The following is a 27,193-nucleotide window of genomic DNA, read 5'->3' on the forward strand; positions in this document are numbered from 1 at the left end:
GCTCTTATTTTGCAGGAATTCTTTCTTACAATAGTTTTGGTCTCCACTCTTGGTCAAAAGATGCATCTTCCTGGTTATAACATGGAGTGTCCCTGTCATTAGTGTTCCATGGCTGAGTCCGAGTGCACTGCAAGCAATGCCTATTTTTTCACAGATCCCGGGTTCATCATTTGTTGGCAGCCCTTGGTGGGAAGAGGATGGCTTGGGCTCTGAGAGGAAGTAGAGATGTGGCCTGTGGTGAGTACGTGTTGAAATCATCAGAATTAAATAAAAATATCAGTTAAAATATTTTGAGTTAAAGAAAAATATTTACAAATTATTTTTACCATTTTAATGTTGTTACTAGAAAGTTTTAAATTTCATTTGTGACATGCACTAGAGTTTTGTTAGAATTCTGATCTAACAAACTATAGTTTCTGTATATTTTCTGTTTCTATTTTACATTTCTGCTGGTTCTCATTCATATTGTTATATATGCTTGATTATCATGGTCTCTGTGAGGTATATGCTGTATTAAAAGTTGCCATTGAAAGAATTTGAAGTTTATGCATTTCCTTCCTCCAGAACCACTCTAATTTGCTTCAAGACCATAAGTCCAGAATTACTTATTTCCATTTCAGGAGTTAAGATATTTGGGGCCATGCAGAAACCTTGCAGCTGGACTGCAGTCTGTCTGAAGACTGGTTTTCCTCCAGTTCACCCTTCCTCTGAGGATCAAGTCCTTCAGCAAGGAATTTATTTCGGTCCCTGCTTTTGGCAGGTCGTGAACTTCAATATCTTCTTGCTTTGCCCCAGAAAGCTATCCAAACCTGCATGAGTCACTAAGGGAGGTGTCCCTTTGCTGATCAAAAGACTGCTGACATCATAACCACACCAATCTATCACAACTAGGAAGCCATTATGTTAGGCTAGGAAACCACGATAATCAGTATCTCACCACAATAGCCACAGCTCTATTGCTGGCTCTGGAATCACACTGCGCCTGTAAGCATCTGTACCCTCAGAATGGATACCACAGGCCTGCTCTCATTCCTTTCAAGCCAGAGACCACAGCCCAGGACCTCTGTTAATCGGATAGCAACGAAACCATTGTGGCAGATGTCTGGCCTCTGCTCCAGTTCTGCCACATTTGATTGACAGAATCTAAAGGCACCTCCAGGAGTTAGGTCACAAAGGAGTCTGGGAAATGTAGCCTCTAGCTCTTATGGTTCCTGTGGTAGAGAAGGTACAGTAGAAAGAAGAAACAATGGGTGTCCTGCTCCTGTTCCCCCTGTCTACTCTGCAGTTGAAATGCCATTTTAGTTATTGTTTGAAAATCTACAAAAATAATGTTATATCTTGCTTGTTGATTCATAATATATACCTAGGTACAGTATATCCATACAGCTTTACCTGTATATCTCCATACACCGTCACCAAAAAAGATAGTAAGATCAGTAGTGATTCGAAACATGGGTTCCAGACTCAGCCTGGTGTTCAAGACCTGTGTTTGTGTGTGATGTGGGTGCCCATGTTTCCTCAATCTCTCTCCCAGATATTTTATTTCCCTATTTATAAAATAGGTGTAAGTAGAGTCTACCTTGAAATACTGTTGCACATTTCAATTAAAATAGTGCATACAGTAGTCTAAGTGTAGTGCCTGGCTCATCATCCAAGAAGTAAACTGCAGCAGAAGATCTAGATGGTAAAACCCAAAGCATATCATCTTGACAAGTCACTTAATTTTCTTTGGGTCATTTTTTGTTCTATTAAAAGACAATTTATTTCATTAATCTGGGCAAGACAAATTAGGACCACAAGGAGAAAACACTGAGAATCACTAGATTGGCAAAATATGCCGAAATTGGGCCCTATTAAGTGCTGGCAAAGTCTGTGCTAGAAGAACAAAAACTCATATAATACAGAAGCAAATGCCATTAATAAATGTACCTTGGAAGACAATTTAGATTTTCTTTCAATAAAATGAAATGCACATATCTTTCAACTTCAGTTACACTTCTAGTTACCTATGTAGGAGAAATTTCTATGGAGAAAAATATTCTATATTTTTAAGTTATGTGCAGTAGTTATTTATCTTATGTTTTTATTTCTGATTAATGTTATTCTGAAAAATGTTATATTCATTTGGTACACAATTAAATTATCATAATGAAATAAGACACATTCCCAAAAGTTTTCAAAAAGAATTCTTACCATAGTATTTATGCAGTATATTAAAAAAATTGTTTGATTCAGAATTGAGACTATTTCCAGTTGACATGGGGACTGGAGATGAAGCTCAATGGCACAGCACTGGCCTAGCATGCACCAGTACTATAGTTTGGATCTAGAATGTACCTCAAAGTCGCTGGGTTAAAGACTTGGCCCTAGTGTGGCACTGTTAGGACTTGGTGGAAACTTTAAGATGGGGGGATCCACGGGGGAGCTACTGAGAGTTCTGTACTCCCACCATGGTGCGCTGCCTTGCCCCACAGGCCCCAAAAGCAATGAAACCTCCTAAACTGGGATTCTTATATATTAATTCTCTTAATATTTTGTCTCAGTGACGGAAAGATGAAAAGCTGACTAAGAGAGTAAGGGAACAGGTTTGATGTGCACAAAACCAAAAACAAGCAAAAAACCTGACCTGTATGGCACAAGCAGACAGTTTCAATTATGTAGATGACTTGTCTTGCTCCTCTCACTGACCAAGTCTGACCAAAAGGTGAAAGGCAAGAAGGTAACTGGTACTAATTCTTCTTCTTTTTCAAGAGTCCCTATCTACAAGCTTATAGTAAAATGCTTTTCCTAAAATTATTTCTAGGTGGTTGTGGGAATTTGTAGATCTTCCACTATAGTTTTCACTACTCTTTTGCCTATTATTCAAGTTTGTGGTTTAATGATGATGAAATTTTGCTCTGGTTCCTCACACATTTTAAGCTTTCAAAATGACTAACAGCAACAAGTAAGAAATTAAATATTTACATGAAAATACCTATTGTTGGTACCAATGCAAAAAATTTTATGAGCAAAAACCAAAATATTAATCTAAAAATCTTTCTTTTTTTGGTGGGGGTGCTACTAGGGATTGAATTCAGGGGCACTTGACCACTGAGTCATATCCCCAGTCCTATTTTGTATTTATTTAGAAATAGGGTATCACTGAGTTGCTTAGCATCTTGCTATAGTTGAAGCTGGCTTTGAACCCCTGATCTCCTATCTCAGCCTCCTGAGCCCACTTGGCCCAGCCTAATCTGAAAATCTTGATCTTGGCATTTTAGATTTGACTGAGTACTCAACAAATAGCATTACATACATTAATTAAATCATTATCCTTTAGTATTTGCATAGATCATTAATGTTTTATATCTTTAAGTAATTTACAAATGTCATTTCTAATGAAAAAATATTTAAAATATTCTGAAACAGAAAATTCCAGTTCAAGTACAAAGCGATTAGATGAGCATATAGTCAGTCCTGCATACCTGTGGGTTCAGCATCCACAGATTCAATCACCTGTAGATAGGAAGTATAGGGTGAGGGGTTCCCAGGAAGTTCTTTAAATCCCAACTTTAATTTGCCTCACACTGAGCAGTAAGTGAATCCATGTGAATGAAGTGACTTGTAGTCCTTCTGCCATTTCAGAGATCCTCGGTCTCTCCAGCACCTTGAGCCTTGTTCATGTGCTATGCAGTTAGGCCTTTAATGGTTCTGTCCTGAACTTGTAGATATTTGTTTTTTCTTAACATCAGAACAGGGAGGTCATCTTAAAAGCTTCAGTAACAAACTGAAACAGCTTCTCCACCCTCAAAATAGAAGCCCTCAGGCCCATTGAGGGCCTTGACTAACTGACAGGATCTCAGACCAGCTGAATACAGAATCAAAAATAGATAAATAGCTGGGTTGCAGTGGTACTCGCCTATAATCCCAGTGACTGGGAAGGCTGAGTCAGGAGGATCACAAGTTCAGCCTCAGGAACTTAAGCAAGACCCTAAGCAATGTGTGAGAATCTGTCTTAAAATGCAGAAATAAATAAAATAAGAGATGTAGCTCAGTGGTCAAGTGCCTCTGGGTTCAATCCCCAGCACCAAAACCAAACAAACAAAAACTACCAAAAAGACTACACGTGCCTAAAAATCATTCAATCAATCACCAATCACCTTATTTTACAGGAGTAAGAATTATGTTTCAGTTAGGCATAGTGGCAGATGCTTCGGGAGGCTGAGGTAGGAGGATTGTGAGTTCATTGTCAGCCTCAGTAACCTCTTGAGGCCCCAAGCAACACAGAGAGACTCTGTCTCAAAATGAGTAATTTTAAAAAATGGCTGCAGATGCAGCTCCGTGGTTTTGGGCCCCTGGATTCAAACCCTGGTTTTTTAAAAAAAATTATTTTAGTTTTTAATAAAAGAATCTTTACACATGTCCACTTAATTTTTTATATAATCAAAGGAGTATATGATCAATGCTGTGCCTGTGACCAAGTGTAATCCTGTTATAAGAGATAGAGGAATCAAACTTCAGCTGGGTTCAGTAATCTTTTCAACATATGCTATATGGATTCCAAAAATAATGCCCCAATTTTTATTTGCTCCTTGAATCTACAACTTTTTCCAATGTGAGTTTGCAACCTCTTCCATCAAAAAAAGCAATCTATGTCTCCAGTCTGTGAATCTGAGCTGGCCTCATGACTACCTTCCGCCAAGGGAAAGTGGTAGAAGTGACAGTGCCCCAGTTGGGAGGCTAGACCTCAAGAGACCTCGAGGGCTTCTGCTCATTTGCTTGCATTTCTTTCTCCTTCAGAGAGCAAGTCTGGGTTAGCTCTCATTAGATAGGATCTTGCACCTTTGAAAGTATATGCTTCCTCAGCCAGGCGCAGTGGTGCAGCCTATAATCCCAGTGGCTGGGGAGGGGGAGACAGGAGGATGAGGAGTTCAAAGCCAGCCTCAGCTAAAGTGAGGCCCTAAGCAACTCAACGAGACCCTGTCTGTAAATAAAATACAAACTAGGGCTGGGGGTGTGGCTCAGTGTCTAGTGCTCCTGAGTTCAATTCCGGGACTGACCTCCCCCCACCCCAGGAAACAAAGTCTATGCTCCCTCCCAGCCAGGGCTCTACCACTGGTGTCCAGTGACCATGTCCTCGCCAGTGACCAGGTGCTGCCAGTGGTGCTCTGGGCCTCCTCATTGATGAAGACGACTTGGCCGCCCCTAGTGACCTGGACAGGGAGCAGATGCACTCCAGTTAAGATCCTCCGCCCTGTCTGATCCCCAGCCACTGCCTCTGGAGCCTTCTCCTCTGCCACTGGCCTGCAAAGGGAGGCGAGTGAGAGCTGCCCCACCGCCAGCCACGCAGCCTGGCCGCGTCTGGCCCTGTCTTAGTGCCTTGACCTCTTTGGGTCTTGATTTCTTGGTCTTTCAAATGAGGTAGTTTGCCTCGATAATCTGTAAGGTGAAGGCCTGAGCTGACAGTCTCCATGTACTTTCATGGAGAAAGTGAGGATTGGAAGAAGGTACTTACTCGGCATTTTCTGGTCACAGGGGTTAGGGTTAGGGTTTGAGCTCTGACCTGATGCCACAAGTGGAAAATTCCACACTGGCCTCTTGTGATGGGTTGCAGCCAAAACGACGACTCCTTAAAATATTTTATATAGCCATGCTTAGACCATGCATATAAGGTGTATATGAAACACATGCATTTGGTGTTTAGACTTGGGTCCCAGCCCCAAGCTCCCATTTTGTATAAGAAGTCTAAACAAACCCCAAATCTGAAATGCTTCAGGCACCAGCCTTTAAAATGAGGAATATTCAGCTCTATTATTACCATTTTTTTGTGAAGCTGCATTATTATCTTTTTTTTTGTGAAATTCTATAATTTTAATTTATCTTTAGATGTTGCCTGAGTGAAACATGTTAAAATTTCCATATTGAAACATTTGAAATCAAAAATGGCCAATGACTTTGATTGCTAAAATCAAGATGGAACAACAGAAGGCGCTCCAGTCAAAGAATGAGGTGGAGGAAGGAAGATCTAGTAGCCTGTTTTTTTTGCTAGGGCGAGAAAAGTCTGACTGCTTAGGCTTGGAGGTGAAAGTGGTAGGACGTTTATCTTCCATGAAAAATCAGTAGAAAAAATGTTGATTAATTCAATCTTCAGCTTCCTGGATGTGCACATCTTGGGAGAACAATTTTGTAGTTTTGTTGTGCTTAATGGGTCACAACAATAAAACAAAAACACATAACAAAAGTAAACATCTTTACTTTTGCTGTGGCTTCTTATGCAATGGGAAGTGTGTCCAGCATTCTAATGTTTCATGAATGAGAAAATGCCATGTTTCTAGCCTGCCAAGATTCTAGGCTTTCGCAGACCTTAGTGGAGAGACCCTCTGGAAATGAATTAAGTTTGTGGCAGTATATACACAGTGACTGCAGTCAATATTATTTGCTGTTATATTACATACTTGTTCTTCAATTGAACTAGTTTTAATTCTCAAAGATAAGCAACTTCACAGAAGAGACATTAATGCACATCAAATTCTGTATGGTTCTTAAATTATCTCTCAATATTTGTTTATATGATAAGGGTTTATATTCTGTTATATACTCTTTTTTCCCAGTTAGCATATTCTAAGGGAACAAATAAATGACATTTTATAATACAATAAATTGCCTGAGGGTTAAAAATAATGGAATTCTAGGCAAATAAAGCCTCCCAGATAACAGAAGTTTCCATTAACTGCTGCTCTCCATCTTGATCTCAGCACTGCAGGTTTAGAAAATTAGAACTTCTGGGCTTGGAGGTGGGGAGCTCAAGAACAGAGTGCCACACTGCCTGCTTATCCTTGGGTTTGATTCTCAGCCCGGATGCAGGGTGTAGGTGGAAGGAACACAATAAAATTAGAAATTCTTATTAGCTGTAACTGTAGCTGACATGAGCAGAAAGAGAAATGGACATCCCAACTTGGACATACGAAAATTCCAAAAATGGAGCAGATACCTATGTAGTACATCAGGTAGTTCCTTAGAAGGAAGGACTTTAGCCCAACTGTAACAATTTAGTTGGTTGCCAATAGCTATCAAAGGATATGCTTTCCCAGAGCAGTGGACATAGACTTGCTTAGTGATTAGTAAATGATGGGACAGGATGGGGGTCGCACCATGGAAGAAGGCGGCGGGGTGCTGCCCTGGGCACCTCGCGGGGCCTGAGCTTGCCAGTGCATAGTCCCAGTGTTTTGATGTCAACGTTCAGACTTTTCATTTACCCAGCTGAGGCTGCTTTCCCTTGGCTTCTCCTCCACCCAAGTTTCTAGCCCTCACCCATTTCTTTTTCATAAAAACTGGTTTTATCTAAAACATGTTTTGCAAGTCTTTTTTCCCAGTTGAGTTTTGCTGTTTTTTCTCTTCTTCTTAAATGTGTGTTCAAAAAATGCATGGCAGTTTTGTGTCTAGTGGTAACGTCCTGCCAGGCAACTGTTGCTGTACTCCGTGGGGAGGTGGGTGAGAAGCAGGCTTGCTCAAGGACCCTGGAACCTGGATCAGGAGCTGAGGCAGAGAAGTGCACTTATCCAGGTCCTGTGCCCTCCATGCTGTTTGGTATAAAAGCCAGCAACTCCTTCAAGATTCCGGGCTGGCACAGTGTGTGTGTGTGTGTGTGTGTGTGTGTGTGTGTGTCTGCAACAAGAGGTTTATTTAAACAAGATGCTTGACTTGAAGGGAAAACTAGAAATTTTTTAGGGGGGAAGGGATGTGGGTACCAGGGAGTGAACTCAGGGGCGCTCCACCACTGAGTCACAGCCCCAGCCCTGTTTTGTATTTTATTTAGAGTCAGGGTTGCTTAGCATCTCTCCATCTCGCCATTGCTGAAGCTGGCTTTGAACTCTCTATCCTCCTGTCTCATCCTCCATTGCTGCTGGGATTACATACAGGCTTGTGCCACTGCCTGGATAGTAATTTTTTTTAAAAGAGTAATTTACTCCTTCTTAAAGACAGATTGCCTTACATGTAACAGCTATGTACAAAAAAGTTAAGAATTGTCTTTGGTTTTATAATGATAAATGAAAAACATTAAAATTCTCCAATTGAACAAGGTATGCACATATTTTTATGTTCTCTGGGTCTTTTGTTTGTTTGTTTTTTGTTAAAACAGTGAGAGCAAAATAACTTATTGGAGTATAAAGATAAGAGTTGAATGAGCACGCCATTAACAGAGAAAGAGAATATTTTCACAGAACCAGTATTTCCCCATCCATCTCCATTGGATGTCAATCAAATCATATCATTGGCCATTTAGTTTCTTAAAAATGCAATTTGCTTGTGCACAGACACCAGTTACATTATGTACAATAAAGGAATGGAGAAGCAGAAAATGAAAGAATAGAGACGACTATACTGTAGTAGTCAGGATGAGCTGGAACTAAATTGCAGTTTTGCAATTGAGAATGTGTTCTTGGTCTGTAAGAACAGAGCTCTGGAGTAAAATAGCAGGTTCCCTTTTTAGTAGACACCTCCGGTCTGCTGCTGGAACACATCAATTGCATCTTCATCCTCCCTTTCCAACTGTGCAGATGTGTGTGTTACTTTAATTGGCTGCTCATCAAATTGGAATCTGATCTGCCTCATTGACACACCCTGCCATTCACAATAGGCTTTCATTAGGTTATTAAGAGGCTCTTAGTCTTAAACTGCACCACAGAAACATCCTGCCCTGCCACCTTCAAGTTAGTATGATGGTTGTTCTCAGTCTTGACTCCTTCCTTGGGCTTTTCGACCGCCATGGTGACTGCCAGAGTCTCCTCAACTGCCTCTTCACAAAATAGGTACCATGTGTGCACCTAAGGAGCACCTCCAGGAGCTATGGAAGGGAGCAGAAGTGGTGGACAAGGAGGAGGGCATCCTCATGGGCTCCCTCGCCCCACCCTGCATGCTGGGACTGTGTTCTTGTTCTGACTATACATTTGGTTGATTGACACTGCATCATCACTGAAGTTGATGATTAATACTTGTGACCTTCAAATATATTTCCTTTTCCTACAAACAGGCAAACTTGGACTAGGTTATGGAAACACTGTCCTCGCTAGGAAAAGGAGACCTGTGTCAATGTATTAATGATTATCTTCAAAGCAAATATGAACCCATGTAACCTGCTCTCTCAGTTTATGACTTTTCTTTTTCAAGAAAAAAAAAACTACAGAAATTTGTATTTTTGTATTGATACACAAATACTGTTCTCATAAAGACAAAGTCCCCTGAGAAGGCTTAGAACAATAATGCAATGCAGAGTACTTTTTATGGTGTTTACTTGTGGTCTGCTGATTTGTTTCTCGTGAGCCTTGTAGGATTAATTTTTGTTTCTGGATATTTCAGCACATAGTCTCTATAAGGTTGAGTAAGAGAGACTAAAAAATTTTCCCTGAAGGAGGCAGCCTGCCCTGAGGCAGAGAAGGGCCTGGAACATTGGCCAGAGGTCAAGGTCTCCAGAATTGAGGTGGCAGTCTCTGGGCTTCTCCTCTTGAGCCTTTTCCTCCCTTCTCCTGTGCTTGACCTCTGCTAGCAGGTTCCTTTTTCCTGCTCAGTCTCATCCCTCAGGCCTTCTCTCCTTTACTGGATGTTGCTCTGCATTGGCACTGCATTGGCCTCACTCTCCTGACCTTTGGCTTCGGTGTCTTCTCCCGTGTCTTTATACCTGTTGGACCTGAGCTGGCCTCTCCAGTGGCCAGTGAGGGTGTTGGCTCCTGACCTGCATTTTCATGATATAGTTGTGATGGGCTGAGTGTGTGTGGGGGAATTATCATGATGCACACATTCACACTTCCTGTTAGGTCTCATTGCCTCCCCTCTTGCAGACAAATGATTCTTTAAGAAGGGACATTGAGGTAGAGATTAAATTACCTGTGATTAAACCTGCTTCAGTAGGAACATGACTTTTGATCTATATGCTGGTGCTGTCTTGTGGCTTTGTTTCTTAGCTCTGAGCCACAGCCCTTGTTGGTCTGAAGACTCAACTGATAGTTCAGGACAGCACACATGCAAGAGGCACGTACACTGTATTGTGATTTCCACATTGCTCCAAGGGCAAGGATGTACAGCTTCATTAAAGAAAGGTGGAGAATATAAGGAACAGTTCTTGGGAAGAGTAATTTTATTACCTCATTGTGGCAGGCTGGATATCAGTTCACCATGCTTTATAAAATGCAATTATTTATATCTACACTTGTGACTTTAAGGGCGAGTTCATTATCTTTCCATTCCCAATGCAAATGCCATCATGGTTTTCATTGTCGTGTGTCTGTGATGGATACCTTGATTAACATATTTGATCATACTATTCATTATTAGTTGTTTTCTTCACTTCCATTTCTTGTAGACATTATGATCTAATCTCTTGCAGCTGCCTCAAATTTAATACAAATTCTAACAAATAGAAAATATAAATGAAATAAAGTGTTCAGTTTATATCTTAAAATCTTCTTGAAGGTCCTCCTAGAGTAGCGCATTATACAGGTAATTTTCTTTTTAGCTCTGCATAGCAATCTATGGAATGACTGTCAGATTTATATGCAACCAGCTGTCTATAAAGATGGTCTCCAGTTAGTTACTTTAACAAATGAGAAAGTTGCAATAACCATACATATATAAACCTCTATACAATTTCCTAGAATGAATTGCTGTGCAAATTGATACAGTTTAAAAGTGTATCATTTCATCAAGGGTAACATTTTGTAAAAAATTGTAATTGTTAAGTGGAGCATTGACAAGAGAAGTTGAAACTGTTACTATGTGGTGGCACCCCCCCTTTCTCCACAGAGGGATCTTGGCTGAGCTTCTTCAGAAATCTTCCCAGTGGCTGATTTTAGGACTGTCAGCCAAAGAGTCTCTGCAGGGGAGTTCAGTGTGGGTGGACTACCCATTTTCCTGTCGCCCTGTTTTGCTTGGCCGCTGGCAGCACAGGGGAGAGGGGGCAGGGTACCAGCACTCCAGGTGTTGGACACCCCGTTACTAGTTTTTCACAAATATATCCAGTGTGGTGCTTTGTGGAAATGTGCAAACAAGGCCTCTGGCCTTGAGCTGGGCTTCACAGAGATGTCTACATTTTTCAGATAAGTTGCAATTGGGCTCCCTGGTGGAAGCTGGCAGGGGGAGGAAAGAAAAGGGAGAAGAAGCTCTCCCTTTCTTGGGTGTTGTCCTTGGGGGTTGGTTTGCCCAAGGCAGTGAAAGGGAAGGCTGTTTTTATGTGAACTTCTGAGCCCCTCCCCTTACACGCTGGGTGTAAAATTCTGAGGCAGCCTGGACTCAGGGTTCAGGGGATTGATTGATTGTAGCAAAAGCTGTGCCCTCTGAACCTGGCTGCAGCCAAATAAAACTGTTTCCTGCTGTCTTTGGTGCTTTGCCTCGTTTATCCCTACAACAACTATAGAAGGAATGCAAACTGGTACAACTTTTCTCAACAAGAATGTGACAGTATTCATTGTGAGTTTAAAAGTAAGAGAATTTCCAGTGGAGAATACATTCCCAATACATGTGTTGAAATTGTGTTAAGACTCCTGGGAGGATAACAAATAATCTCATAAAATGTTTTATCTTGAGTGTGTGGCTATTACCAGAGGATGCAGGCTTTCATGGGGGAGACAATTTATGCAGTCCATAGGCTATATTTTTAATTGTTTGTTAAATGTGAATATAGAGTTGGGAGCTGCCACATAGGAGCTGAGCGCCCCCTAGCTTTGAGAGATGGAAATGTGGAGACAGCTTCTCTGACCAGGAGGCAGGTGGATCCCTATTTCCACTCAGCAGAGGAGCACAGCTTTGGGAGTGGGCTGCCCCTTGTAACATTACCCCTCTGCCTTATATGGGTGGAATGTTCTTTTGCAGACATTATGATCTAATCTCCCCCCATAAAACCCAGGTTTGAGATGTGCTCCTTCTCTTTCTTGCCTGCCTTGTTCTGTTTGTGGGAGCTGGGACAGAGGAGCCATCACAGAACCCTAAGAAAAAGGTATTTTCTCTGTCTTTGTGTGATTATTTCATGCCAGGCCAATACACCTGGAGTGATCCTGACTGGTTTAATCATATGTTGTGGGGAGAAAAAAAAAAAAAAATATATATATATATATATATATATATATATATATATATATATATATATATATAAATTTAGGGGGATTGGTGGGTGGATGGTAGCAGGGATTGAACTCAGGGGTGCTTAACCACTGAGCAACATACCAAGTCCTTTTTATATTTTATGTAGCCACAGAGTCTCACTAAGTTGCTTACTTAGGGCCTCACTAAATTGCTGAAGCTGGCTTTGAACTTGCAATCCTCCTGCTTTAGCCTCCAAGCCTGCTGGGATTACAGGCATGCGCTATCAGACCTGGCTCTCTCTTATTTCTAATTGAGGCTTTAATTTTTACAAAATCGACAGATAATATTGTGTGCATTCGTCATGGACACTATAATGCTTGAAATATGTATATTTATTTTAGTCTTCCTAGTTAACTTTATCCTGTGAAGTTTTCCAAGTTATCCTGTTCATAAAGTCCCATCAGACTATCTGGATTGGTCTCTCTGCTACAGCTGTTGGACCATTAGTTCCATGCCCAGGATTGCCACAGCTGCCCTACACAGGTCAGAATTTTACAGTGTTCCCTGAGCCAGAGCATAGGGCAACCACCAAGATCTGCACATCTTTTGCTGTGAGCTTCTCTTGGTTTCTTTATAGTTGCTCCAGTTGATCCACTTGTGCAAGTGCTCTCTGTTTTTTTTGTAGGGTAAGACAGAGGTCTGCCTCTTGTGAAGGGCTCCAGAATGGTGGTGAAGCTGAATGTCCACCTCCGCCTCATACTTTCTACTGTAGAAACCCTTGTATATAGGGGTATGTGCTGTGTGTAGTTTCGTGTCTATTGGGGTAAAGGACAACATGGGAAAAGCAAACTATTTCTCTTACTGTTTGATACCTGCTTTTCTTTTCTTTCTGTTTTTAAGGTTTCGGATTCAATAGTTTATTTTATTTATTTGTTCTAATCAGTTATAGATGTCAATAGAATGCTCTTTGATTCATTGTAAACAAATGGATCACAATTTTGTATTCTCTTATTGTACACAAAGTAGGGTCCCATCATTTGTGCATCCTACATGTACCTAGGGTAGTGATGTCGGTCTCATTCCAGCATCTTTCCTATTCCCATGCCTTGCCCCCCACTCTTATATTCCTCCACTCATCCCATGCCCACCCCGTCCCCCATTGTGGATTCTTATCCACTTATCAGAGAAAACTTTTGACCTTTAGTTTTTTGGGGATTGGCTTACTTCGCTTAGCATGATATTCTCTAAATCAATCCATTTACTCCCAATGCCATAATTTTATTCTCTTTTATTGATGAGCAATATTCCATTGTGTATATATACCACAGTTTCTTTATCCATTTGTCTACTGAAGGGCCTCTAGATTGGTTCCACAGTTTGACTATTGTGAATTGTGCTGCTATAAACTTTGATGTGGCTGTATCACTGTAGTATGCTGTTTTTAAGTCCTTTGGGTATAGACCAAGGGTGGGATAGCTGGGTCAAATGGTGGTTCCATTCCAAGTTTTTAAAGGAATCTTCATGCTATTTTCCAGATTGGTTGCAAAAATCTGGAGTCCGACTAGCGATGTATAAGTGTGCCTTTCCCCCACAACCTCACCAACATTTATTGTTGTTTGTATTCTTGATAACTGCTATTGTGATTGGAGTGAGATGCGATTGTAGTTTTGATTTACATTTCTCTAATTACTAGCGATGTTAAGCATTTTTCATATATTTGTTAATCAGTTGCATATCTTCTTCTGAGAAGTGTCCGTTCAGTCTCCTAACCCATTTATTGATTGGGTTTTTTTTTTTTGTTTTTTTTTTTTTTTGGTGTTCAGTTTTTTGAGTTCTTTATATATCCTGAAGATTAATGTTCTATCTGATGTGTGTGTGGTAAAAATTTGCTCCCATATGGTAGGCTTTCTCTTTACTTCATTGATTGTTTCTTTTGCTGAGAAGGAGCTTTTAAGTGAATCCATCCCATTAATTGATTCTTAGTTTTGTTTCTCGTGCTTAGGAGTCTTGTTAAGGAAGTCGGGGCCTAATCTGACGTGATAAAGATTTGGACCTACCTTTCTTCTCATAGGCATAGGGTCTCTGATCTAATTCCTAGGTTCTTAATCACTCTGAGTTGAATTTTGTGCAAAGAGAGAGCTAAGGGCTCAATTTCATTTTGGTGCATGTGAATATCCAGTTTCCCCAGCACCATTTGTTGAAAAGGCCATCTTTTCTTCGATGTGTGTTTTGGGCACCTTTGTCAATTGTATTTATGTGGGTTAGTCCCTGTGGCCTCTATTCTGTACCATCAGTCAACATGTCTGTTTTGGTGTCTATACCATGCTGTTTTTGTTACTGTGGCTTGTAGTATAGTTTAAGGTCTGGTGTTGTGATGCCTCCTGCTTTACTCTTCTTGCTAAGAATTGATTTGGTTATTCTGGGTCTCTTATTTTTCCAAGTTTATTTCATGATTGCTTTTTTAAATTTCTATGAGGTATGACATGGGATTATTTTTTTTTGTAGATGGACACAATACCTTTACATTACTTATTTATTTTTATGTGGTGCTGAGGATTGAACACAGTGCCTCATGCATGCTAGACTTGTGCTCTACCACTGTGCCTCAATCCTAGCCCAAGACGTTGAGATTTTAATTGATATCATATTGAATCTGTGTAGTGCTTTTGGTAATATGGTTATTAATTCTGCCTATCTAAGAGCATGGGAGATCTTTCCATCTTCTAAGGTCTTCTTCAATTTCTTTCTTTAATGTTATGTAGTTTTCCCTGTAGAAGTCTTTCATTTCTTTTGTTAAATTGATACCCAAGTTTTTTTGTTTTGTTTTGTTTTTGAGGCTACTATGAATGGGGTGGTTTTCTTCGTTTCTCTTTCAGAGGTGAATCCTGCTTTTGTTGATTCAAATATTTGTCTTGGCTCACTTCTAAGTTTTGGAAGTATCCAGGGTAGTGTTCTTGTCTGTGGATATTTGCAGGGTGAATTTGTATGGGAGAGGCTGGATGAAGCTGAAGTGCTCCTACTTGGCTACCTTCCTGATGTCATCCACAATAATTATCTTTAAGTTGTTAATGTACATGTAAGTTAATTTTGTTATTTATATTTTATTACTTTTCAAATAGTGTGTGATCAGTATGAATTAATTTTACAGTCAGAAATTACAATAATTGCTTATAAATCATCCATTTAGCGTCTGGTCCTTTCTATTTTTTTTTTTTTTTTCTGAATATCCATTGCTTCCCACTGGGTCACTCTTGTATTGCCATTCACGTTTGACAGTTTAAAGCACTGAATGCTTTTATTAACTTTACTTTGGATAAGAATAATGGTTTTCAGCCAAGAGGAGTGAATCTTGGAGTTAGAGGAAGAGAATAGACCTGCTAAGAGGAAAATGGGAGTGTCCGGGCTGTGGGAGGAGCCAGGATAATGAGAGTCCTGGCTGTTCTTAGTTTGTTCCATTCCTGGGCTATGATGAACATGTACACAATAAGACAGACCACTGTTGAAATTGTGTTATGAGTGTGGGTAATGGAAATGTGTTCACCAAATGGAAATTGGTACTGGCCAGACCAAATTCTGTGAAGATTCTTACTCTGATCATGACTGTCATTTTGGCCAGATAGTTCTTAGCCATGGTCAGTTGCCCTGTGCTACGTAGATTGGTTGGAGCTGCAAACCTGGTTCACTGGATGAATAACATCCTTAACCAGTTGTAATAGTCAAATTTGCCTTCAGAAAGTGCCAAATGTTCCACTGATGGACAAAATCCTCTGTAGTTGAGAAGTGCTGGTTTAGAGGAGAGTTATAGAAGGACTAACCAAGTCTTCTTGATATGAGACCCAGAAAAAATTCTTTTTTTTTAACAAAGAATCTTGAATCAGTTTTTCAAGACCAATTTAGAAAACTCCAAGAGAAAAGAAGAGTGATCCTCAGGCTCCTGAATCAGCATCCTGGGGCAATAACATTTATCTGTTCAGGTGATCTCATGTGTGGTGTACTAATCTTATAAAAAATATTGGATAATGTCTAATTACATGGTTTTACTTTTAAAAATTATTTTATTGCATTTTTATGTGATGCTAATAATCAAACACAGGGCTTTGCACATGCTAGGCAAGCTCTTTGCCACCAAGCTGCAGCCCCAGTCCACGATTTTACTTTTTTTTTAATATGATTTTTGAGTTGTATATGGACATAATACCTTTATTTTATTTATTTTTATGTGGTGCTAAGTAACAAACGAATTGCCTTCAGCATCCTAGGCAAGGGCTCTACCACTGAGCTACAACTCCATGGTTTTACTTTTTATTAATTTCTTTTTTGATACTGGGAACTGAACCCATGGGCACTCTATCACTGAGCTACACTGCTAGTCCTATAAAAATATTTATTTATTTTTGAGACAAGGTCATACTAACTTCCTTAACTCACTAAGTTGCTGAGGCTGGTCTTGAACTTGTGATCCTCCTACCTCACCTTCCCAAATCACTGAGCTTACAGGTGTGCACAACTATGCTTGACTTACTGACAGTTTTAGGGAAGACTGAGAAGTATGCATTGGGAAGGGGTATCTGTGTGGTGAGTTACTCACTGGCTGTGCCAAAAGAATACAGAATAATGGTTTGGAGAGCAGTGGTGTCAGCCTACGTCCAATCAGGAGACTCAAACCACAGAGGAATGGCAATGTTTATATGAGGAAGTAGAGGCAATCAGTGTTTAGGAAGAGGAATTATTAACACTAACAGTGATTATCTGTTGGGAGGAAAAGAGCTCTAAAGATTCATAGGTGGTGTGTCTGGGGAACAGCCCTTATCTCTAATGCTGAGGCAGAGCGCTTAAGGAAGGAATAAGTCTAGAAAAGTTCCTGCCCCCTCCAGGGATTGAGATCCATTCCTCCTTGGGGAGAATATGCCTTGTCCTTCTGGAAGATCACTAAGGTGCCACATCTGCTGAACTCACCAGGGGCAACTCTCTGCAGCACACAGGAACTCCCACCCCAGGAGATAGATCAGGGAGAATCCTGAACAAAGTCTAAAAGCAGAAGGAGGCAATGACAGGGCTTTCTGAGAATGGCACATTTTCTTCTGGTTTTCTTCAGCTTGTGGGGCAATGTCAGATGGCAGAGAGCTAAGGTTTGTTGTGGGGTGGATTATTCATGCTGAGTGTATAACAAGGGTCAAGGGTCATTGTGGGGAGCCAATCCAAATGCAGGCATCTTTAAGTCCTGATGCACCATGGGGAGGTGACAGATCACTGTAGTCTGGTGCAGCAATGCCATGACTCCTGACTTGGGCTTTTCCCTCACTGGGATAACAAGGCCTAGCCCTAGGAGTAGGCTGCACCCAGAAGGGTTGAGCCACACCACCTGTTCCTTTGTAATCTTACTCCTTTGCCCTTTTTGGGATAGAATGTTCCATGAACCTCCCCTTGTGTGTTCCCTACATAAGAATGAAGAATTCCTGTGGCTCTCTCTCTTTCTAAGGACACTTAAGGTCACAGAGCTGTTTCCCGGATTATTGAAAATGTAATTCTGTGTGGCTGTGTGCTTTCTTTGTCATTTTCTTGAATTATTGGAGTAGTCAGATATTGTGAACCCAGCATTAGGTTGCCAGCAAGGATAATTGGTGATAGGTCATTACTATAGTGCACTGATCTGTTCTTATACTATTCTGGCTGTCCTGGTGTTAATAACTCAACCTGCAGAACAACAGATGGTAAAGTACCATTATCGTTCCCCTTTTGATGAGGAGGAAACAAGGATGTAATAAGCTTAAATGATTTGGCAGTGGTGGACTCTGGGATATGAACCTATGTGGTTGAACTCCTCAGTCTGAGCTCTGAAATGCATGGTGTACTGAAAATACTTCCCACTATCCCCCACCACCCATCACTTCCAGATCCTGCAGCTTTGACCTCTGCCATTGGGATTGGCACCCACACTACATTCACTAGAGCCTCTACCCAGGGAATTTTTGACTGGGATGGAATTGCTGATGCCACTCTGTAAGTGCCTGGAACTGACATTATATATAAGCTTGGTCTCTGTGGGAAGGTGGTGGGTATGGAGCAGGGAGAATGCTATCTCTACAAGATAGAGTGAAGTGAAGGGCTGAGGTGAGAGGTAGGTAGGTAAGGGGAGGAGGTAGAGACACTGGCTAACAAGCCAATGAGATTCCTGCATGTGCTCAATGGCCTTTATGTCCTTGGCTGCCAGGACATACCCTGTATCATTAGCAAATAGCCTCTCACCTGCATCAAAACGTCTTTAAACATATGGAGGTGTTTCTTTGTCTTCAAGCCAAAGAAACATGAGTGAGAGGAATGGGGAGGATGCAGGGGCAGGGAAGAAATGGAAAAGCCCCACAGAGAAACCTGAGACTGGGAGGTTCTTGTCAGGACACTGGGGTCATTCAAAGGAGCATTTGGGGGAAGAACAGCTGGGCCTTGTGAAGCTGGAGAGTCGTCTTGGGGCTCCGCTCTCCCTGTGTCCTTCTCTCTGGACTCCTGCCCCTCTCTGGTGTCATTATCTCTGACAGCTGTTGTTTTTTTTCCTTTCTGTGGCCCACTTCTCTGCTCCATCATGTGCCTGGCCTTTCATTATAAAGCATGCCCTTAAAGGTAACTCTGTCCCTTTTGCACCAGACTTCTCTGTGCACTTGGTCTTTTCCATTTTCCAAGACCCTAGGAAGTCATCCATCTCACTAGGTTCACACTGGCAATACGTTTACCCCTTGTCACTTTAGTAGTGACTTGGGGGTGTAGGGAGTGCCACCTGAGGCCTCAGGGTAGTGGGGATGGAGGCTCCTGGAAAGAGCCATGGACTTGGTGAAGTCCTTGGAGTACTGACCACATGGCTGGGGACACTGGAGAGAGAGATTCAACTTCAGCCTGTGGTCGGATAGGACTCTGTCCAAGCTTTTCTCACTGGGATTTTTATTTCAGAAGGAGGCATGGATTAGAGTCCTGTAGACTCTGAGTAGAATTCCTCAACTGATTTTTGACCTTGGGATAACCCATCCTTTATCTCTAGGTCTTAGTCTTTTCACCTGCAAAATGGGAAGCCTGGAATAGAAATAAAATCCTGCTGGGATGATGATGGTGATGATGAAGATGATAAACAATTACTGAGTATTTGCTGTAAGCAAGGCATATGTCTCAGCACTTCCACACATTAAATTAGGTAACTCATAGTATTTATCACCAAGGTGACCTCCATTGCTAACTTTTTACAACTTGTTTAGTCCCATATACCTCTCTACCCTACCCAGCTATATTAAATAAACCCAAATGATCCCATCCTTCCAGGTGAGAATCCTGATCTTTTTATTCTCAGAGGGAAGCTCTCCTACCTGTTGATTAGAACTATGGTTCTCAGCTTTAAACATACAGTAGATTTTATTTTTCCAGATTTTATGGAAGATGGAAAAGATTAGAATGTTAAGGTTAGAAATTTGTTATCCTTGAACAGGAGACATGATCAATGCACTTCTCTCCTCACACCCACATTAGCAAGGCTGGGAGAGTGTGTGGGGTTGGAGAGTCTTGCCCTCTGCCAGTCAGGCCTCAGGACACAGGACCAGCTGAGCAGAGCCCTTCCTCTCCCCTCCTCCTGCAGCTTCTCCTTGTCCTGCTCTTGCTTCTCCAGCACCGGGGACCAGTCTTCCTCCTTCACCAGCTGGACACTGCAGCAGGTGAGAGCTAGGATGGCCAGCATGTTTCTGGGGCCCTGGGAGCAGCAGGTGCTCAGGGAGCAGCTTTGTGAAGTCAGGTCTGACTCACAGTGTGGACAGGACGATGGTCCCCAACAGGACACCTTCTCCTGCTGACAGCCTTACAAATCCAGTCCTTCATGCACAGCCACAGGATATTCAGTGAAGACCTAGAGTAGGGGGTGCACTGGGAAGGCTGGGGCAATGCAGGTGGTCAGGGTGGCAGTGATGAGAGTCAGAAGATGAATTCCTACACCCTGTCTAAAACCAGGTGGCAGTAGGTTAGGGCAGTAGGGGAAAGACATTGTCACAAGCAGGGAGTTGGGGGTTGGGGCTAAAGTCTGCTCTCCCCTGTCCAAACTCCCAAATCCTGGGGACATGTTTAGCTCCATCCCTCCCCATTGAGACTATTCTTCTCAGGTCCTGGATGAGGTTTTATCACCAGGGTTCAATCTATCAAATCTATATTTTATTATACGTATTTAAATATATAATTAAAATTTATTCAGTATTTATAAAGTTGAATAGAATAAAAGATTAAATCCCCCTTTCCACACCCAATTTATACCACAGAAGTAGCTACTACATCATTTCCATACAAGTGAGAGTAAACTGCACCCAATGCCTGAGAATGATAGCAGGTGTGGCACTGGGCTGTCCTCCCTGCTGCCCTCCATCTCCTCTGAGCAGAAGCACAGGCACCAGTCCCCTTCCCCACAAATCCTCTTGCACAGTCAGGGATGCTGATCTTAGGGGTTACTGCCCATATAGAAACACTGTGACTATTAAAAAAGAAAGAGCTCCACAAATTTGGACTCAATGTGTATGATGGATGAGTGACACTTAATTGTTCACATTCATGCTATTGGGTAACCTGGTTATTGTAAAGTTTGTGGACACCTTGAGAAGACTTTTAAACTACAGGTTAGGGCTGAGGTTGTGACTCAGTGTTAGAGCACTTGCCTCGAAAGTCTGAGATACTGGGTTCGATCCTCAGCACCACATAAAAAGAAACATCTACAGCTAAAAAATATATAAAACAAACAAACAAAAAACCCACAGATTAAAAGTGCTACTCAGAACCAACCCGACTCATGCTCTGTGATTTGAATCCTTCATGCTGCTTCTGTGCACCTAAGGAAGCTGCAGGTATGCGAAGGTGTCTACCTTGCCAGTGGAAGAATCCTCAGCTCCAGTGGCACACTCTGATCATAGTCCTCAGCTAAGAGCAGGCTCCCTCTGCAGTCCTTGTCACTCAAAGTTATTCATGTCCTTATCTCCACAATTTGAATAGAGTAGTGAGTTGGGGTCCTTAACTTTGTTTTGTAAGGTGTTCAATTTCTAGTCTCTTCTACTCTCTGCTCTGGACCCAAAATAAATGGATGCAATTCTGTGGGAGGTTTCCACTCCTGTGCACTTGTGTGGTGGAGGTGGTGAAGGTGCTGGTGGTTGTAATGGAATCCTGATGGACATCTGAGCACATGGCAGGGATCTTTTCTAAAGGCAGAGCAGTGGTTTCTGCATCTAAATGTGATATAGTGAAGGTGGTTTGTTATGGTTTGGATCTTGAATGTTCCTCCAAAAGTCGTGTGTTAATGGCTTGGTCCCCAAACAGCAGTGTGCAGAAGCAGGGCCTTTGGGAGATGATTGGTTCATAAGGACTCTGACCTCCTTAATGGATTAATCCATTTATGGATTGTTTTAATCAGCTTTCTCATTTCTCTGACTAAAAGGCCCAGTCAGAACAATTGTAGAGGAGGAAAATTTTATTTGGGGGCTCATAGTTTCAGGATGGCTCACACAAGGCTGGCTCCATTTCTCAAGCCTGGAGATGAGGCTAAACATCATGGCAGAAGAATGTGACAGAGGGAAGCAGCTCACATAATGACCAGGAAGCAGAAAGAGACTCCACTCACCAGATAAAAATATATACCCCAAAGCTGTGCCTCCAATGCCCCACCTCCTCCATTTACCAATCATTTAATTCCTTCAGATGATTAATTCACTGATTAGGTTAAGGCTCTCACAACCAGATCATTTCTTCTCTGAACTTTCTTAAATTGTCTTATCTGTGAGATTTTGGGGGACACCTCACATCTACACCATAACATTCTATCCCTGGACCCCAAAAGCTTACACTCATCTGATAATGCAAAATACATTTAATCCACTCCCAAGAGTCCCCATAATCTCAAGAGTTCTGATATTTGGTCAAAATTCATGTCCAAAGTCTTCTCTGAGGTTCAAGGTGATCTCACTTTGTGAGCGCCTATAAAATTAAAATCGATTTACAAATATTCAATATATAAAGGCACTGAGTAAACATTTTTCATTTACAAAAATCGGGCATAGAAAGAAGGAATGGGACCAAAGCAAGACCAAAATTCTGGGCAAATATGTTCTGTAATTCAGTGTCCAGCATCTGGGGCCCATGGCATGATGTCCCCTCCAAAGGGCTTGTGTAGCTCCAACGCTGTGGCCTTGTTGATCGCAGCCCAAGTGGCCTTTCTGTTGGCTCATCTCTGCTCAATTCCTGCAGCTTTCCTAGGAAATGTCCCTGTTACTGTCATTTCTTAATCTCAGGGTTCTCCATGGCAGCTTTGATGTCCACTCAAGTCTCTAAGCTCTCTCAGGGGCTGCCCGCAGAGACTGACTATGCTGCACTTTTCCTGGCCTCTCAGGCCTTCCTTTGAAATCTTGGTGGAAACCTCCTGTCCCCTGAGCCCCAGCATCCTGCATTCCTGCCGAACCAGCACCAAGTGGTTGATGCCAAGGTCTTCAGCCATCTCAAGCAGTAGCCAAGCTTTCAAGTACCCTGGCTGAAGCAGCTTCTGAGCATCTGGGTGGCTGAGCAACTTGAAAAAACCCCCTTATCCAAGAAGGATGCCCCACTGGTCTCTTCTCAAGAGAATTTTGACTTTTATTCCTTAGAGCCTGAGATGGGTGTGGTCTTGCCAGCTCCTGAGATGCCCTCAAGCCATCTTTCTCATTATCTCAGGCAAGATCTTTAGCATTTCTTTAGTGGCAGTGCCGGCTTTGTCTTTAATGTTTGCAACTTCATTAGCTGCAGTTTTGCTCCCAACTTTTAAGTCCAAGTTCTTAAAATCTTTCTGCTCTGCTTTCTGCTCCTAATTATCACAATCAATATGGCTAAAAGCCACCAGTAATATCCATGCCATCACCTGAATGCTATGTTGCCTAGACATTTCTTCCACCAGAATAAGAAGTCCATCCCTTTTAAATTAGCCTCACAGAGAGTCTCAGGACATGGGCATAATGCAGACTTCTCAGCCAGAACATAACAGGAATGGCCTTTAGTCCCGACGTATCAGGGGCCCACTTTGTGCTTTGAACACAGCCCTTGCTGCTCTGCCACTGCAAATGATTTTTAAAATGGGACATATTTTTTTCTCTTCCTCTCTTCCTGCTTCTCCTTAATCTCCCCCTGCCTAATTTCAGCGAAAATAGGATTGCCTTACTTCCCCATTCTAGGCAGAGTTATCTGTCCCTGAGTATATACCCACCATAGGCCCCAGACTTTGGGGATGGTCGCAGCAGAGCTCAGAAATGACTGTCTTCCAAATTAATAAGTGAATTGCAACTCCAACAGAGAACACCCTTGACTAGCCTCTTTAAAAGCCCCCTGTTCCTGTGGATGGGCAGAATCACAAACTCTGAAGCTGGAGTCCCCCGTGTTTCTCCTTTTCGAGCAAAGCAATAAACCTTTTTCCTTTTTCTCAAATTGTGTTCTTATTATTGGATTGGCATTGGGGGAAAAGGACTGAGATTTCAGCAACAAATTTGGCTTCCCAGATGGGACCCAAGAACAGCCCCTGCTATAGCTTCCTTGGGCAGGCCTGGCTCTGCAAGGAACCCCACTTCCATGCTGAGGATGCAAGGTTGCTGGGGAACTTGCTGAAAACCAAGTGCAGGAGAGATAGGAGTCAAGTGCGTTTGCCTCCAATCAAACCAGAGGAGCTCTTCTGTGAGTATAGGAGGAGACTGAGGGACCATCTCAGCAGCTGCTGAAGCTTCTTTTTTTCAGGGAATTCCCACCTTCTCTCCCTGAACCTGAATAGTGCAGGTTGCTCCATCTTGGTCCACTTCAAGAAAAAGGAAATAGAACTAAGTGAAGTTGCAACACCGTGATTGTTTGGTAAGTCCCCAGTGGGCAGGCCGAGACCCTTTATTACAGATATTGGATTCCTCTTCATGGGAACTACTGGTCCCTTTTGGTGTGGACATCTGTAGCACTATTGGTGTAGAAGTCACCGTTAAGTGGAACTCTGGAACCTCGGGATATTTACTGTCTTCTGATCTGTTCTAGGGTCTGATCTGCTTGTTGGCTGTGGGCTTGGGAATTCCCTATGGTCATCTGTTTTGTTTTATCTGTTACTGCTCCTCTTAAGACAGGGCCATATTGAACCTATGACACAAATAAAAGACCCTTGACTCCAATTTTAAATCAAATCATCAAAGCAAGTTTATATTGTGTACACAAGAGAGCTGATCAGCGACCACCTCATCCAAATGCAGGGCCAGAGGACAGTGACTGGTCTAAGAGCAGGAAGGTTTTTATAATACAAAAATTTAGAAAAGTGGGTGTCTTGGAAGCTTACAGTTGACAGGGTTCTGGCAAGCATGATACAAGGGCAGAAAGCAGGTTAATGATCTACATGGCTTAATAGCTCAAGGTAGGAAGTAAATTGAGATTCCAATATCAAAGTTAATGAGGAAAAGCTGAGATTTCAGGGAGGGTTGTTAACTGGTCAGGGAAAGTCAGTTCAAAGTATGGGCAGGAGTTCCAAGCAAGTTTAAAACATCAAAGTGTGGTCAGGCCAAATAGAAATCTTAGGACTTTACAGTAAAACAGAAATGGTGCTTCGATGACCTTGTGACGAGATTGCTCCCAATCTTAAGATGGAATTATGCTGGGTTCTTCACCCAATACTGCATCGATCCTATAGGTATCTCTAGGGAAACATATTGAAGAAATCTGTACATGCATGTTTGTCTGTTTTAAAGGTTCTTGTCTCTCATCCCTGGTTTTGGTGATCCTGTCTTCATTTTTTTTTTTTTTTGTATTTGTTATTGGCCCTATAAGACGTGGGCCTTCATGCATTGATCTTACTAGTAGTCTTTGGAGCCCAGAGAGCTTGGATGAATGTGCCATGCATGGGTATAAATCTGTCTAAGAGAAGGACAGTTTACTGTAACACAATCTTACCTTTGAATGGTTTTTCTGGATTATTATACAATTTGGAAGTTGAAGTAGGCCTGTCAGGGGTAAAGTATATGAAGGATCCTGTATGGATGGGCACTTATGAAGTTGCAAGATCAGGGTTCTCAACCATCAGGAACTAAGCGGAAGGTGCCAAAGGCGTTGCTGCTGGTGTGCAAGGAGAGCAAGACACCAGAGGAAAGGGTCAAAAGTTTTCAGTCTTTAAACCCAGAGCTGGCACTCCTAGCACTGTTCCTCATCATGGCCCCTGTCAGCTGCAGGTCATCTCACTGTGGGTCATGGACACCAGCCCTAAACCTGGGGGGAAATCACAGAAAACTGCCTGGGCTCTAGAACAATAGCCTAAGAGAGGCTGGCCTCTGTCCTGCCTTTCTGCCCCTTTTTTCTGGTGTGTGTCGGGGGGTGGAGGTGGCTGGCTACAAAAGATGTGATAGTAGGTCCCAGAACTGTCAGTTTATGACCTGGGGACAGGAAGTCTCCACTGTTAAGATCTGACAGGACACTCCATTTGGCCAGGGGATATTCATCACTGGGACAAAGCAGCGCTCTTGCTATAACACTATCCCATAAACTAAAAGTCTGGGAAGACTGACAGGACAAATAACTACATCCAGAAAAGAAAAAGACAGAAACTAAGGACAACCTGTGTTTCATAGGCAGCCTCTGCAAAGGGCTCTTCAAAAGAACTCCTAAAGAGAAAAATGGAAAGGGCTTCTTGCATTGCATATCAGTCTGCTAGTATAAGAAAAGGCCCAAAAGGAGCCTCTGGGTACAAGTGACAGTGGGGAACTCACTTAAAGTTGATGGCATTGTGACAGTGTTCATGGAGACAGGTCAGGCTCAAAAATGCCATTGAAAGCAACACAGGAGAAAAAAGATTAAATCACAGTTTTTGTATGTGCTGGATTGTCCAACCCTCTCCTGGGATGAAATTTGTTGTGTAAATTAAATGCACAGATAACATTCATAGGGATTGTTTCAGAATATGAATTTTAAAAAGGTTTCAAAACTTGAAAAGATAAAAGAACTTTACAGGTATAGAAATATATTTTAATATGGAAAATTAGAAGGTAAAAGAAATGTTTCTGAATGAGAAAGTGTTTTGTCTGGTAAAGCAGTATTATTGTGCCAATGTCCAAGATGAATGAGGACAAAACTAAGGAGTTTAAGTTGTGAATGTCTAAGTAAGTTGCACAAAATTTGGGGAAGGTATATCTCAAATATTTTTTTGTGTGATTAAATTGGATATAATTTATCTATCAAGATAATTTTCTTCATTTTTTGGGCTTTATTACTTGTGGAAACTAAGTCTTAAAGTTTTAGGGTTTGCATCTGTTTGAAAGTCTGAAAAGATTACTTTGTAACTGATTAAACAAACAACTGTTATTTAAACCTAGAAATATAGATGACACCCTAAGTATATGTGACTAGGTAAATGTATGCATCTGAGAACTATAGCTGTCTAAGCTTTGTCTAAGTATTATGTAAAAGTTTATAAAATGAGTGGCTGGGGTTGTAGTTTAGCAGTAGAGCACTTGCCTAGCATGTGTGAGGCCCTGGGTTCGATCCTGAGCACCATAAATAAATAAATAAATAAATAAATAAATAAAAGTATTGTGTCTAAATACAACTGAAAAATAAATATTTTTTTAAAAAAAGTTTTTAAAATGAAAGTGTGTGTAAGTTTACTGGCAGATAACCACTAAGTGCTCTCTTTTATACATTGTATCTGACATTGAAGGGCCATGCTCTCAACTGAAGACATGTGCTATATATGTTTGCTTTGAGTAAGTCAATTTCTTATCATTAACCCTGTTTCCTAAATGTATAAGAGATTTAAGGCTATTAATTTTGTTAATCCATGCAGATTACTGTGATTACTGTCACTATACACTCTGAATTCTAAATTGCACTTTAAAAGCTAAACTTAGTTAAATGCAAAGCTTTGCCAAGTTGATGTTCTCCAAACTAAAATTATGTGTAGCAAAATCTCTGATTTGTATAAAAATAACAAATTTACTTGGTACTTATTCGTGTCATTTGTGGTTTTATAGCTGTTTCAAGTAACCTGTTGTCAATAAATTACAATTTGGTGTTAATCTTCCCACTGGATTTGGAATTTAAATGCATTTTGGAAGGTTATAGGAGAGCCTGATCTGTTTAAAGGTAAAATTCTAAAACATGGAAGCATTTT

General features: G+C 41.5%; 1 long non-coding RNA gene and 1 pseudogene across 2 annotated transcripts in view; one reads left to right on the plus strand and one right to left on the minus strand.

The window, feature by feature from the left end:
• The window catches only part of LOC143401104 (uncharacterized), a 62,730-nt gene that overhangs the window by 10,699 nt on the left and 24,838 nt on the right, over positions 1-27,193 (plus strand). For both annotated transcript variants that reach the window (XR_013091600.2, XR_013091599.2), the window contains exon 2: positions 155-237. This is a non-coding gene — a long non-coding RNA (uncharacterized LOC143401104). The remainder of the gene's footprint in view (positions 1-154; positions 238-27,193) is intronic.
• LOC143402253 (small ubiquitin-related modifier 2 pseudogene) lies at positions 8,467-8,747 on the minus strand (annotated as a pseudogene).

This window comes from Callospermophilus lateralis, chromosome 6 (assembly GCF_048772815.1).
Source record: "Callospermophilus lateralis isolate mCalLat2 chromosome 6, mCalLat2.hap1, whole genome shotgun sequence".
Classification (NCBI taxonomy): Eukaryota; Metazoa; Chordata; class Mammalia; order Rodentia; family Sciuridae; genus Callospermophilus; species Callospermophilus lateralis.